Source organism: Anser anser (genome assembly GCF_964211835.1).
Source record: "Anser anser genome assembly, chromosome: 2".
In the NCBI taxonomy this organism is placed as follows: domain Eukaryota; kingdom Metazoa; phylum Chordata; class Aves; order Anseriformes; family Anatidae; genus Anser; species Anser anser.
The window spans coordinates 152,817,012-152,831,741 of NC_139721.1; the positions used below are offsets into that span (position 1 = coordinate 152,817,012).

Sequence of the window (14,730 nt, forward strand, 5' to 3'; positions counted from 1 at the left end):
AAGTGTTTTGTCCTCCCTCCTTCAGTATTAAGTCTGCAAAAAAAAATGGTTAGCTCTGTATAGTTAACAAAAGCAGCAGAGTAGTAACAGCTCTACTGGAACAGGGAAGAAGCAAAAGTCAGAAACCACTTCAGTGAGATGATTCGAGATTACCTCACCCATTTTCCGGGTGCTGTGCAATGAAATTTATTCGGTCCAGTTTTACAGCAGTAATCCCGGAGAAGTCACAGAGAGGGTCTGGTGTTCTAGGAAAATAAAAGGTAATGTAGAGCTAACTTAAAGCAGGATGTGAGATGGGGAGGATATGTTTATCTTAAATTTATCTTATATAAGTTTATCTTAAATTTCTGGGAAAAGGTTGGAATATGTATACTTCACAACCTAATTTAATCCTGTGATGGCATAATAATCCACAGGGCTAAGCAAGCACAATAAACCTGACTAAATCTTAACTTCAGGGAGGTTTTTGACACTTGCTTTCTCACAAGCAAGTTGTACAAATATTGTCCAGGAGAAAGCCCTAACCCTGGTGCATGCCTCACTGATGGATTAAATCCCACTCCAGGATGGGACCTGGTACAGGTGGAGGCCTGGGGGCTGCAGCATCACTGGGATTTTAGCCTGTCCCCTGTGATTCTGGTGAACGCCTCCCTGGGAGGTGGTCACAGATCGGCTGGCTGCCTGTTCGGAGATGCTTATCTGGTAATTTGCAGTGTTTTCATAATGACTTGCATGATGCAGCTGAGAGCATGCTTATGAAATCTGCTGGTGATGTACAAGCCAGGAGGGCCTGTCAGCATATCCAATGACAGGCTTGAAATTCATAATGATTTAGGGAAAAAAATAAAAGGATAAATGGCCTGAAATAAATGCAGTGCAATCCTGTAAAGCATAAAGTGCTGCACTTTTCTGTAGTATAGCATGCATGGAGAAGGGACAGCTAGCTAAGAAGCAGAAAACACTGGGTTGTAATGCACATCGCAAGCTGTGCCTATTCAGTCCCATCATCGTATTACCAAATAATCAAGTGTCCTACTGGTATGTTTAAGCAGGAATGTTGTGTCAAACGTCTGGGATATAATCCTACTCCAGTCTGCACTGGTGAGGCTTATTCTGGAGAAAGGCCCAGTTCTGATGCTGGAAGGCATCCATTTGTCATGATGCAGAGATGATGTGAAGGAAGACTGATGAAAGGATTGGTGTTCTTTAGACTGAAAAAAAAAAAGTCTGGGAGGGGAGAAAATGTCTCCCTGTACCAAAAACAACTACAGAATGGGATATCAAGAGCAAACATGAGTTAAAATGTCCAGAACCTACAGATAAGAAGTACTGAAGTAGGTTCCTAGTGAGATGTAGTCTACAGGAGAGGTTTAGGGATTTTTGCTCCTGCTCAGGGGTGGGTGATGGGCTGTCTGATCTCACAAGGTCTGAACGCGCATCCTATTTTCCCTGTGATGCCAGCTTGCCTAGGTGGAGACCTCAGAGAATCAAGAGCCAGAGGAACTGTGTGGTACAGACAAAAAATGGAAGCAAAATATGTTCAGCTTCCCAGGACTTTAATCTTTGTGTAGAGAAAGACACAGGTGCAACCAAATGATAGGCAGTAACTGAAATGTGCCAGAATACAAGGGTGTGCTGTGCTCTACCATCTGTTATATTAGTTACGATTCTCATTGCAGCATCCTTCAGGCCTTGCTCTTGTAGAGGATTTTGCCTGCCTACACACTTGTCTTGTATGCCAGCCTCAAGCTTTAAATTGTCTTTAAACTTTGTGAGACATCAAAGTTTTTTGTCACTTTGCTTTTTTATTACAAATCATTTGAGGTATCATATGACTTGTGGGGAAGCATTTGGATGGTATAGAAACCTTACAGATAAAATGGTTATCATATGATGCGTATTGTTATTGAAGTGTCTCCGTTGTCTGTTCTTGAACTTACGTCCTAAGTAAGTAGTGTAAAACTAATTTTCCAGTCACAGACACTTTTATTCACTGGTGCCAATACAGGTCCTATTCATCTGGATGCTGCAGCTTTGAATATGGGATTAAATTTGCCTAATTTTAGCAATTTAGATGTTTAGATATTTAGTCTAAACAATCTAGGCTTTTTCTCTGGGCAATAGGTACACGGGTTTTTATGGGTAATGTTGAAGGAAAGGACATTGCGTCTGGAAGGAAGGGGAAGTGAAAGCTTTGATTACAAAAGGAATAGGAAACATGATTTATCTTTGATGTGGAAAGCATCTATTTTTTGTTAGCTAGCTGTTAGGTTAATATATTTTGGTGTAATGGCTTCTTAGCATATCTGCTTAAAAAGGTGAAGAACAGTAGAACTATTTTCAGATTATTTTGTTTGGATTTAGTCATGCATATATTTTAAAAGGTATTTTGACTTATTAAGACCTAATTAAATCATTATTATGACTGTGATGTGAATACAAATGTAATGGCATTGAATGGAACAGGCATTTTGTTGTGGGAGCATGTATGCAATCTGTGATAAAGTCATTGCTATACAAATAACTGGTTTGAAGGGGAAGGCAATGTCAAAAAATATCCTTTCAGGTTCTCTTTCCCCAGAGTTTCCTTGTGACATCTGTCATTATTTTTTTTTCTCTGCTATGTGAGAATCTGGAAGAATTTGTCTGGATTTTGTAGGTAGAAATTACATAAGATGAATCCCATCCATGAAGTTGTATGTCTATTTGCCTGCAAACAATTTGCATGTTATTTAAGGAGGAAAGTAAACTGCACTAGGTCTCTACTTTGCACGGTGCGTAGCATACTTAACACAGTCTCACGTAACCAGCAATGTCAGTGAAGCTTACTGAGGATTAATATGATCCGGTGTTTGTTACTGAAATCTGTCTTCTGGCTGCTCTCCTGTAAATCACAACATAGCCATGCACATAAAACATTTGGTCATTTATGGGAAGAAAGTTTCATTTCATTCATTTTTGCAAGGTAAAGATAAAACTAGTTCTTGGATGATCTTATATATTGTGCCCTTGTAAATTTTACTTACAAATCTTAGTTTTGGAATAGCAATCTGTCTTTTCATCTTTGGAAACAAAGCCTTTTGAGAAATCATGCAGGGAAATATGTTGAATATTTCCCACAAACTACTTTGAATATGCTTTTTTCCCTTAATGAAATACAAACCTAAGAAATACTTAAGGAGATGTAGTTCTTTTTTGGCTTCTATTCATGATTTCTGTGATTAATCCTTATGAAAAATGTGGTCAACCTTTTAAACACTTGCAGTTCAAACACGGTGTCATTATTAAAAGGTCTGTGAATACTGTTTGAAGTTCTTGGAAGCAATTTGGGACAAATTCCTATTCCCTTTTGGAGGCTGCCATCTTGTGTTCTGAAATCAAAATTTACATCACTGTTCTCTCACTGGCCACTGTAGTTATGAAAATGACTTTTAAATTGTGAACACAGTCTGGTATTTACCCAAATGTGCAGTCAGATAGAGTCATCCTCTTGTATTAAAACACTGTGCTCCTAATAATCTTTAAAAGATGCTTACTCGGAAACCCGCTGTTGGTCATTGAGAAGACAACTGTGATATGAAGAGCTTGGCAACCAACTGTTGGTTTTGACACTGAGAGATTATTTTCCTGCAGGTTTTATATATGATCACTTTATACGATATTTTTCTTGTAAAGTTCTTATTTGGAGATAATTTAAGTGTGAGGTATGGATGATTTGATATGAAAGTGCATTTTTGGGCTGCCTCTCCCAACCAAGTTCACAAAGGTTCTTCTGTTTTCTTCTGTTTTATAGTTCTAGATTTTCTTCTAGTTTTTGGCTAATTTTACCTTCTGCAGTATTTTCTTGTTGTCCAAAAAGGTGAATATATAAATAGTTGATGAGTAGATTACCAACTAAGGGTATTTCAAAGACTTGAGGGTTGAGGGGGAGCCATGAAAAGGCCCCCAGTGTAAGAATGCAGCAGACCTGTGCCTTTCAGCTGTAAAGGTGACGAGCAATCTTCTCTACTTTATAGCCTGAAGTGAGTTACATTCAGAACAAATCTAATGTGGGGAGAATGTTTAGCGTTTTAGGAATTTTGTGTCTCTTATACATAAAACTGAGAGCTGGAGCTGGACTTCTGAAAGTTGATGCAAATGGGAACTTTTTGCCTTTTTGCATACCTCAGGACTGACAGGTGTTGTACTTCTTTATAACATAGTATATTTTCCCAATCTCTTTATGGTGTGAGTTAAGCAGAACTTGCTAAAATATCTACTGTCTGTCTTTCTGAAATGAAATTCAGTGTTATTTGGAAATTCACTTCAAAGTGATAGTTTCTCCACCCGTCAAGATGTAAGTACCGCGAATTATTTTTTATTCGCGTACGAAGGAAAACGAATGTATATGTGATACACTTGACGAAGAGGTGCTGCAACTGCTCGTGGTTCATCCACGCTCATGATACAGTTATCATCTCCATCTGCTCTGGAGTATGACATACATACTCTTAATGACGTTTCGCTTGTTATGTAAAGCCTTCCATGTTTATTTTTAGCATGAATTTACAGTGGGCTGGACGTGAAAACATATTTAATATTATGGTATGTATTCTCAATCATCAAATAAATGCTTGAGAGAAATCAGTGGCAGGTAACAGAAAAGCAAGGCATTTCAACTGTAAAACCAAGTATTTCTTCACTGAAAGGGTTGTGAGGCATTGGACCAGGCTGCCCAGGGAAATGGTTGAGTCACCATCGCTGGAGGTCTTCCAAAGACGTGTAGATGTGGTGCGGTGCTAGGTTAACGGTGGGACTTGATGATCTTAGAGGTCTTTTCCAACCTAAGTGATTCTCTGATTCTATGTGAGATTGCTCAAATGCAAATGTAAAACATTCACTGAATTATGAAGAAAATACGACTGAAAAGCAGTTAGAAAATATACTGTTTCTAAACCTAATATATAGACTACACTTGCTTTTAGGGTAATCTGTGCAGTTGCTGAAGTTCACTAATGGAAACAAGGAGAAAAAGGTCACAGTGCCAATATGTGGATATCCATAATCCAGCAAAGCAAAACAGACTTTTTTTAAAATTTTATTTTTTTTTATCTTTTATTTTTTGAGAAAGATAAGTAAAATGCACTATCATTTATTTCCGAAACACTGAACAGGGACAGGCTGTATAATCTGGAGATGACTCTGTCATTGGAGGTCTGCAAGTTCCTTTGTGGCTGAAATCTCGGATGCATTTTTTTATCCACAAGCAGCAACTTTCAAGTATGGTTAGAGAAGAAAGCAAGGGCTCACCATGCTGAAAAATCGATAGCTTCTCAATGGTGCGTTGGGCTGTGTAAAATGAATAGACAGCTGTAGACACAAATGCAGAGCAGGTCAAAATCTGGCACTTTCCTGAACACCTTCAATACCGTTGTACGTGTTAAAGGTGCAAAGCTGTTATCATCAAAATACCAGCAACAACACAAAGTCCCCAGGCTTGCTGCTGTGCTGGCAGTCCTAGAAGATGAAGAAAATTGCAGCCATGTATCACTTCTAAAGACGATGCTAAAGGAGAAGCTGCTATGAGGTGCCATCTTCAGATGTCAGGGGAAGGGATGGATGACACTGTAATTAATTTAAGACTACTGTTGTGCTGCTTCAACTTGGTTAAGCTGGTGCCTTAATAAAGCAGAGAGCAGTGTGTGGTGCTTTCCAGGGAAGAAACAAGAGGAAACGGGTAGTAGTCTGGAAAAATAAAAGCTGCTCTCGAGGCTATTGGCTTCCATTAATTCCAGTTGGATAAACCCAGAAATCAGAAGATCCACAGGGAAAGAAGATTCTTACAGCTAGCAGAAAACATTTAGTGATGAGCCTGTTGCTAAAGGACTGGAAAGGTGTTACGTTATAAATCCTGTATGGAGGACTGGGCCAGGGACATGGTTAACATTTTTCTCAAATTTAGCAGTAAAGCAGAACATATGTTTCTTTGGATTAGCTAAAATATACAATTTGTTCAACTGACTAAATCCCTGTATCCTTATTTGTGTCCAAAACCTGGAAAAATCTTTTTTTTTTTGTTCTTACTATTCTGAAATTCTGAAGTTTTCTTTCCATGAGTATTTTTTTTTCACAGCTAAAGCAAAGAGGCCTTGCCAACAACGTCAGTTACTTTTTCATCTTTTTTTTTTTTCTTTCAGCAGGAAGGAGATACAGTAATTTTAATGTGGAAAGTCTTCATTTTCATAGGAAGAGAACAAGGGAAAAAGGTAGAAATTAAACCCAATTCAGGCTATTACTTGATGCAGCAAGAAAGAAAGGTGCATCTTAAATGGTGTTTCAACAGACACGCTAAAATTACCTAGCCTAATAAAAAGAGGAGGCTTCATATTTTCAGTGAGGATCAAAAGCATTGAAATGAAATCCTGTGATATTTCCATCCTGGGAGGAAAAATGTCTCTAAAATCTTTTGTGGATTCTGTGATCAAGACTTTCCTCAGCTTGATTGCTACACCAAACAGATTTAAATACAGTACAGTAAGCTTTAGTTAAAGGAGCAAAGTCTTGGTTGCTTTTTCTGAGCTTATAAAGTTCAGAAATTTCCCACAGATTTCCTTCCTAAATTTCCTACCCGTCGAACATCAGGTTGCTGTGGCAGGAAAGGAGAGCAGTGGGGAGGAACGGAGACATCGTCTGCAGCATCCTGGGGTCTCCCCGTGTCAGGGCTGTAGGCAGTACAAGTCACTGAGTCCAGGGTAAGCCATTTCTTGTCATTCCCTGGCTCCTGCTAATACTATGACTGCAGGAAGAAAATACACATGCAAGGCTGTTGGACCAAAGAAGTTGAGTGTCCATGTAGGCAAGCTCTTCTTTTGGGGTATGCTGTGCCTTAGTTCAGTTATTCATTAAGTGACAGTCTCCCAGTTACTCTGCGTCTCTCAGATGCTTGTTAGTGGTACTACACAGCTTGAAAAAGCAAAATAAAAATCTTTGGGGATGACTTCCTGCCAGAGGGCCTGACGTGCTCTGTGGTGCGAGTGTGCTGCCGGTTCGTTCTCTGTTTGTTCTGCTTGTCCTACGAGCTGTGCACAGACAACACATTCCTTGGACAGGAAGCCTGAAGGTTCGTCTGGCAGTGCTTTCCATCTGAGACTGCGTGCTCCGAGGCACATCACACGGAGCTTGTCATAAGCCTGGCACGAGGGGATGACCCACCTGCCGTGAACCGATTGTTTAAAAATTCAGCCGATGCTTATTTTTTCCAGCAAGGCATAAACTGCAACTATTTGTTGTAGCTGTTAGGAGATTATAACGTGGAAATGAGTAGCACTAAAAGGACTCAAATTTTTTTGTAGTGTTTATGGCTTCTCAGAGTGTTTTGTAAACTTCTTCATGTCCTTGGCACTTGTTCCGCAACTGCAACAGAGCGCAGGCAGCAGCAGAATTCATCTGGTTATGGCCTTTCCCTGGCATCTTGGGAATTTGTGAAGCCAGTGAAATTTTCAGGTGTTGTTTCTGCCATCCTGTGGCAGTCCTGATACACTGCAAAGGGCTGATCTTGGCAAGCTTTTCTGAAACGTGGACTGTACTGCGTGATGCTGGGGCTGTGATCAGTCGTGCCCTGATCCTTGTTCTGTTTGAATGGAGTTCTTGTTCCTCATCTGTATCCGTGTGCCACATGACTCAAAGGTATGACAGGAACAATTTGGATTTTCTTCCATATGTGCACTTGAGTATACCCTGCAGCAAGCTGCAATTGTTATTTGTTAGCAAACAATGAAGTTTATTTTTCTCGCAGGAAGCATAATACAGAGGGAGATTCTTTTGAATGCTGCTCTTCGGATAATTATATATTCTTGACATGTTTTTGAAATGAAAAGAAGCAATATCAACTAAGAATGTTCATTTAAAAAAAAAACAAAACACACAACTAGTTGTTAATACAGTAGAAGCAATTGATCTTTATTTTTACTTTAAAACGATATTTTTAATGGAATTCCTAGAAAGAAATTCTGTTTTTATATTCACGTATAAGTCAAGATTATTGTTATTACAGTGTTTTCATCTCTCTGGCATGGAATGGTTAGTTTCTGTATGTGATCTTCATGATAGCTAGATAAATTTTGAATTTTTACTGAAATTTAGTGAATAATGATAATAAACCTTAAATTAATCCTAAAACCTTATATTCTTAAAATCTCCATAGATTAAACCCAAAACATATATAATGAAAACATGACCTACAGATCAGTTTATTCCTCAGTTACTATTTTCTTAAATACATTTCCGTGAATTGAAATTGTACCAGTGGAAGAGCCTGGGGAGGGTGGGGAGGTACAAACAGAAGTAGATTGGGGAACTATCTGAATGCTCCCCCCCACCCTCCAATAATATTAATCTCCATCTTTAAAAACTAACTTATCTTCTAATTTTGCGGTTCTGCATGTCCTTTGGTGCATGCTCTACCTAGAAGTGTTCAGCTTTCTTGGGGTGAGAGGAGGCTGTGTGCTCTGGATGTTAAAACCAGATTTATGACATAAACTTGGAGAGTTCATTCCATATTCTTTGGAGCAGGGACTCTGTGACACGCGTGGCATGTGGATAGTACTCCAGGAGTTCATGTACTGCAAGTCTGTCTGGTTTTATGTGGGACAGCCTATTCATTCTGGTCTATTCAGCACAACCATTTCACTTTGTTCCAGACATGGTCTCCTGAATGGCTTTGGTTTTCTGAGTTTCTATATACAGCTGGGATTACGTCATTTCTAAATGGAAAATTTAGCTTGAAACATTTCTCCAGCCCATCAGAAAATTTAAGCTTTTCAGTCGTTACCCATCTTACTATTTCTCAGGTAGGCATGATGAAACTATATATAGAGAGAATATTTGAGTGAGGGCAAATTCTGGTTATGCAATAGTAGCAGTTAAACACAAAACAAAATTATGGCAAAATTCATTCCTTCATTCTATATTCCTTATATTAAGATATGTGTATTTTGACCTTTCTATCTAAACTGGGCATTTGAGTTCTTGTTTTCTAACACTCACTGCAAATTGAACTGAAACATTTAGGAACGTAATGGTCTTTGAGTTTGGGGCACCTGCTATATGTTTATACCTTAGGATAGTTACCCTGTTTGTTTGAACTAAGTCACAAATAACTTTATATTTGGTGCATACAAACAATACTTCTATTTTCAGAAAAAAATCTGGAAGATTGAGTTCTTTGTCTGCTTTATAAAACCTGTCTATACGCATGACCTTTTTATAGTTTAAATGTGTATCTGTGTGCACTGGGCTTTATGTAACGGTGTGTATTGTACAGCAGAGGGAGTATTTTGTCAGGAATCGAGAAGGCTATTTGTCACTGCATCACCGAGCGCTAAACACATCCCCAGCTTTAGCAAGATATACCATATCTGTTTATCAGAAACAATCAGGCATTAGCACATTAAACAGTATACAAGTGCAGAGGTTGGATGGGATAAGCTTTGAGTTACTAAAACGTTTCTTTTTGTCAGCTTGTACAGAATAGATAACGATATTTCTGAAAATGGAGTGGAAAATGGATATGCATGTTAAAGATGAAATGTTCAGTTGCTATCAGCATTTCTCTGTTCTACAGGCTGTTTTTTTTTTTTTTTTTTTTAAAGTGTCCTTTATGAATTACTTAGTTTTGAGCAAGATTTCCCCTCCTCCTCTTCCCTAAACCACTATTTCCTCTTGTCTAAGGTTTTATGCTCTTTATGCCCAGGTGTGTAAATCTGCAGTAGTCCAATACCTAGTGGGCTTCATAGCTTTTGCCTCTTGTTCTGGAGATAAAATGCAGTGTTTTGGGTGTTGGTATGGTGTCTGTGTGATGAGAGAATATGTGGGCTATGATCTGAATCTTCTTCCATTCATGGTAGCACACGAATATATATACATATATGATTTACAATGGACAGGTTGTGCAGCAGGAAGGAATAGGACCAAATAAATACAGAGATTCTTGTTACTTATTTTACTACCATATGGCCTAGGATTTCAGATTTTGGATTTGTACGTTTTGTATAAGGCAGGTATTAGGCAACCCCTTGCCAAGAAATCTCTGCTTATGCTATTACAGAAGAGGTGTTCATTTACAGCTTGGTAACCACAAAGGTAAATTGACTTTTAAATTGATGATGTCTTTCTGCCTTGTCCCTGTGCTCCCCTCATCAAAACTGATTGTTTAATTCTATTGGAATTACAAGGAACAAGCTGTCATTGAATCCCTCTTTCATTCTTTTTCTTTCTTTTTTTTTTCTTTCATTTTCATTAGAAACAATTATTTGTCCTTTCAAATCTTTACACTGCTAACAACTAGCCGTTACTTTTAGTAGTTAGAAAAACGAGAAGTGGTTACTATATGCTAATGGCTTAAAATGTTAGCGTCTATTTCTGTTGTTATTTCACATTTCCTGTTAGAGTTTGTTTTGAAAACTAGATTTATTATTACCTGGATCGCAACTAGACCTGGACAGAAACACTGTCCTGAATGGGAGGCTCTTGGCAATTCAGTCTCATTGCAGAAGCATGTCAGCAGCGCAGGGTTCAAACCCTAGCAGAGTGTGTTATGACTTCGTTCTTGTAGGCTGGGCTTCTTGGTAGAGATGTGAAGAAACAAGCTGCATTCAGTTCAGTGATGATGTTAAAGACCTCACCTTGCCATTTTGTTTTGAAGGCTGTTTTCATAAGAAGATAGCTGAATTAAAGGCACAAAGACAACTTCTCCGTTGAATAAACAGGAAGCTTCCTGTGACCTTCTTATGCAGTGCTCTTGGTAATTTTTGTCTTCTCCATCTGCAGAAGCCCTGCTTTATGTAAAAGCACTGTTTTCTTTTTATGTGGAATGTCAGACAGTTCCTCCTTCCCTATCTGGTGCAGATTACCCTGCTGCCTGCTTGAATCCACCCAGTGCAGGGGTCTGCAACTGCACCCAGACTTGGGACCTGGTGTGCTTCCAGGGCAGCTGGCTCTGGTCACAGCCCAGCTGCTGGTTCCAGCTTGGGCTCTGCAAGGTCACTCGTCAACACAGATGTGCTATTTCTTTTTGCATCTGAAACAACAAACTCTTCTAAGCCTTGAAACTTGTGGTAAGACATTGCAAGGTTTCTCTGTTAACTGTGCCCAATGCTTCAGCACAGAACGGGAACTCTGATTTACACTTTAATGCTTTTGAGACCTTCTTTGCCAACAGAATAAAAACCTTTGTTTTATACTAGCTCTGACTTAAAGCTTGTCTTTAAGAAAAACAGCAGTAGTCTTTAGCCTCTCTCTAGCCTCTACTTACCTTTTCTTTCTGAGAAACTACTGAGTGTGGCATGTGCCTGGTGAGATGCTCCAGTCCTGGGCAATTTGTTCCCTTCAGCCCAACTTTTCTCTGTAGCACAACTGTTGGTCTAGTGGTGGAATTTCTCATTTAAAAGACAATTTCAGTGCATAGGCATGTTAATCCTTCATTTTGATGTCGCTGACAGATGAAGCGAGACAGTACAGTGCATCATGCAGCTATCTCAGAATAATACTTCCATTTCTCACCATTTTGTTTACCATGTTGAATACAGTGTGGGGCAGAGATCCCTGAGCTACTGCTGAATAGTCTAGCTCCAGAACCCAGAAGCAGCAGAGAGATATCAGTCTGGTGCTGTACTGGGAATAATTAGCCTTGCTTGAGAGGCAGGCCTAATTAGCCCATGCACAATGTTGCCCTAACGATGTTATATTCTCTCTGAGACCTCAGCTAATATCCCTGCATGGTGCTGTATAAATGTGCTAGTTTGGCTAGCGCTGACCTGGCGTTCATTGCAAATGGGTAAATATACACTTCAAAGGGTAAATGGGCATCCAGAAAGAACTTTTCCTTTTTTTTTTTTTGGTTTGTTTTTTCTTGCTTGTTTATCATTTGCAAGGGTATGGCATGTATATTTGTAGGGTATCGCTCTGTAATCCTTGCCCACTTGGAGCATCCTATTGAAATCCATGGAGCCACTTGCATAAATTGGAACATAAGATTATAATTCACTCAGAAAAGAGCTATGTCATTCAAGAGCTTAGAGTTTTAGACTTATGAACATGTTACTTCTCATAGAAATACTTATAAAAATGACTGGTTTATAATCATGCAAATTACCAGATTTGTATCAACATGCCTCGGTGGCAGCAACAGACTTTACTTTTCATTGTTAATTCTGTCAAAATGTTAGACAGATGTGGTTTAGCCAATTAAGAAACTTCCATTACTTTTTCTTGTGCCAAGTTGAAGAGTATTGCTTATGACCTAGCCTCAGTGCAGTCTGTCTTTCATCATTGCTTTCAATTTTTAGTCCTGTGGAGTCCTCCTGTTCTCCATAACTTTCTGGCACAGGCTTGTGGAAAATTTGTCTGCTTAAGTGCCTATTGATTATGGGATTTAATCTTCCTTTCTTTTTCAGCAATGTCAAGGCTGATTCGGTTTTAGCTTTGAGTTGGTGATTTTTTTCCTCTGTTGCTAATACACGTCTAAAATATTTAAAGTAGAACATAAACACATGAAATGCAGTGTCCTGAAAGATGTGATGACCCAAGTAATCCCCAGATATTTACCTCGTGAATTTCTAAGGCTTTAATTGGGCAAAGTGAGACATTTGGTACTAGAACGCTGTTATGCCCCGAGGCTGAAAACTTCCCATGCAGCAAACAGCACAGGCATGGCACCAGCCTGCGTGCTGGGCACCTTCCAGGTGGTGGGTGCTCAGCTTCACACCAAGCCGTCCGGTGATTGCCGCTTGGATAATTGACTGTGAGAGCAGCACCAGCGAAATGATTTTGGATGGGTAAGGGGGAAGGTAATGCTTTTCCATACCTTTGTAGATCTCTGAATGCATTTAATGGACGTACTGTGAAAGTTGTGACTTCCACAGGTGTGCAGGTTGTGCTGAGCTGGTCACCTCGCCTCCTCTCACCAGTAAGGAACTGGTGGGAAACCAGTGGGAAACAGCAGTGGGCCCCGGGGCTTGGAGAACCACGTCTGTTTTTAAGGTCCTCGGGGCAGAATTGTATAAACTAAAGCTTTAGATAATACAACGGGAACACTCTGTGACTGTATGTTCCATGACTGAGATACAAATACAAATAGAAATATGCTGTGAGAATGGGCTTTAAAGAATATAGCACTGCAAATTAATGCTGAATGATGTGATCTCTTCGGTGATTTGTGTGTGAAAGTGTTTACTTACTATTAAGCTAACAGTAGGAAAAATTGATTCCATATTCTACATTGTAATTCTTGCTTTAACGTTGAAGGAATCTTATAAAATACCTATATGAAATGTTATAATCCTTTGTGTATAGATGCAATAGGAAGGTATGAGATACATTATCATATAATGGGCATAGGTGTGATCTTCAGGTTTCTCCTGTCACATTTATTGCATATTTTCAGTGTTGCTCTTCCAGTACTAATTTGTAAATTCTTACTGGTTTCACTGGGGATCACTGAAAGGAAGAAACATAGACTCTGAAGCACAAAAATATTGCTCCTGTTCAGTATCTTTCTCTGTTGTTATTCAACTGCATTTTTTTTTCTATATCCAAAGTTATTTTATGTCTTTTATCTCAAATACTTAAACCTTCTGAGATTTTCTTTTATTCTTTTCTTGGTCCATTTGATTATGTTTTATGTCTGTTTCCAATGATAATTTTCATCTGAAAAAAGCTATGATGTCTTAGTATGAAACATGATTTATTTTTTTTATTGTCGATGGTATCATTTGTGAATTCAGTCACACACTGAGTGCACCTTGCCAGAATATTAATTTCCTACAAACACAAGAGCAAATACTAGGATGTACTGTACATTTTGATCACGAGGTTAAGTGAACTCAGCTTACTACAGAACAGAATATTGCTCTGCAATTGTAATTTTAGTTCTTCTTGTTGATTATATGTTTAGATTTAGAAGCTTTTTGGGGAAAAAAGCTGGAGAAGCTATCAGAGAGTTTTCAGAGTTGGAGGAAAGAGGGGAATTGCGCAGTAATTTTCTTATATGGGAGCTAAGCATGGTAAATATTTCAATATTCACTTTTAAAGCAAATTAGATCAAACAAATCCCTCTACTTTTGATCTTTTTCAAAGGCTTCAGACATTTTTGTCATAACATTTTTGTCATTTCTGGTGTTGTTGATGCCTTGACTGTTAATAGAAACAAAACACAACCCCAAACAATTCTATTTCTAAGCAGGATACATAACTGAAAACTATGGCTCTACTGACACCTATGCTCTGAAACAAATATATTTACATTTTAAAGAAAAGCAACCTAATTTATCCACGGTATTACTGCAGTTTCACTACAAGGCTAATGTGGACTCTTATTCAATGTGTGCCCCAACATATTCATCATCTAGGTACTAATGCCTCTAAATTGGGCTTGAAGGCTTTTAGAAGTCAAAATTTAGTCTTGCTGGGGTGATACAGGCTGACTTCTGTGTGGTAGGTAAATGATGTAGGTTGCAGTATACAATATGTACTGAGTCTGCATATAACTGCATTACCTGAAAAGAAATGTCGTATTGCAAATTATTTTGATATGGAGTCAAGTGAAGGGTTGGATGCTGGTTTTCCACAAGAGCTCACTACGAATGGTAACTGGGAGTGTTGTACTGGTGAACTGGGAGAAGAAATTTACCCAGCAGAGCCTAGTGTAAAGAGCTGCCTTTACAAAAACAAGTTGCTGTTGGACTCTAGAAATCT

At 38.8% G+C, this 14,730-nt stretch overlaps 1 protein-coding gene across 4 annotated transcripts in view; it reads left to right on the forward strand.

Annotated features, from left to right (window-relative positions):
* Positions 1-14,730, forward strand: part of PTPRN2 (protein tyrosine phosphatase receptor type N2) — a 648,013-nt gene that overhangs the window by 108,698 nt on the left and 524,585 nt on the right. The window contains exon 1 of one of the 4 annotated variants that reach the window (XM_083823706.1): positions 7,525-7,665. The exons of the other annotated variants lie outside the window; for them this stretch is intronic. The gene's annotated coding sequence lies outside the window, so the exon portion shown is untranslated. Of the gene's footprint in view, positions 1-7,524; positions 7,666-14,730 lie in introns of those variants that run through there. 4 annotated transcript variants of the gene reach the window in all.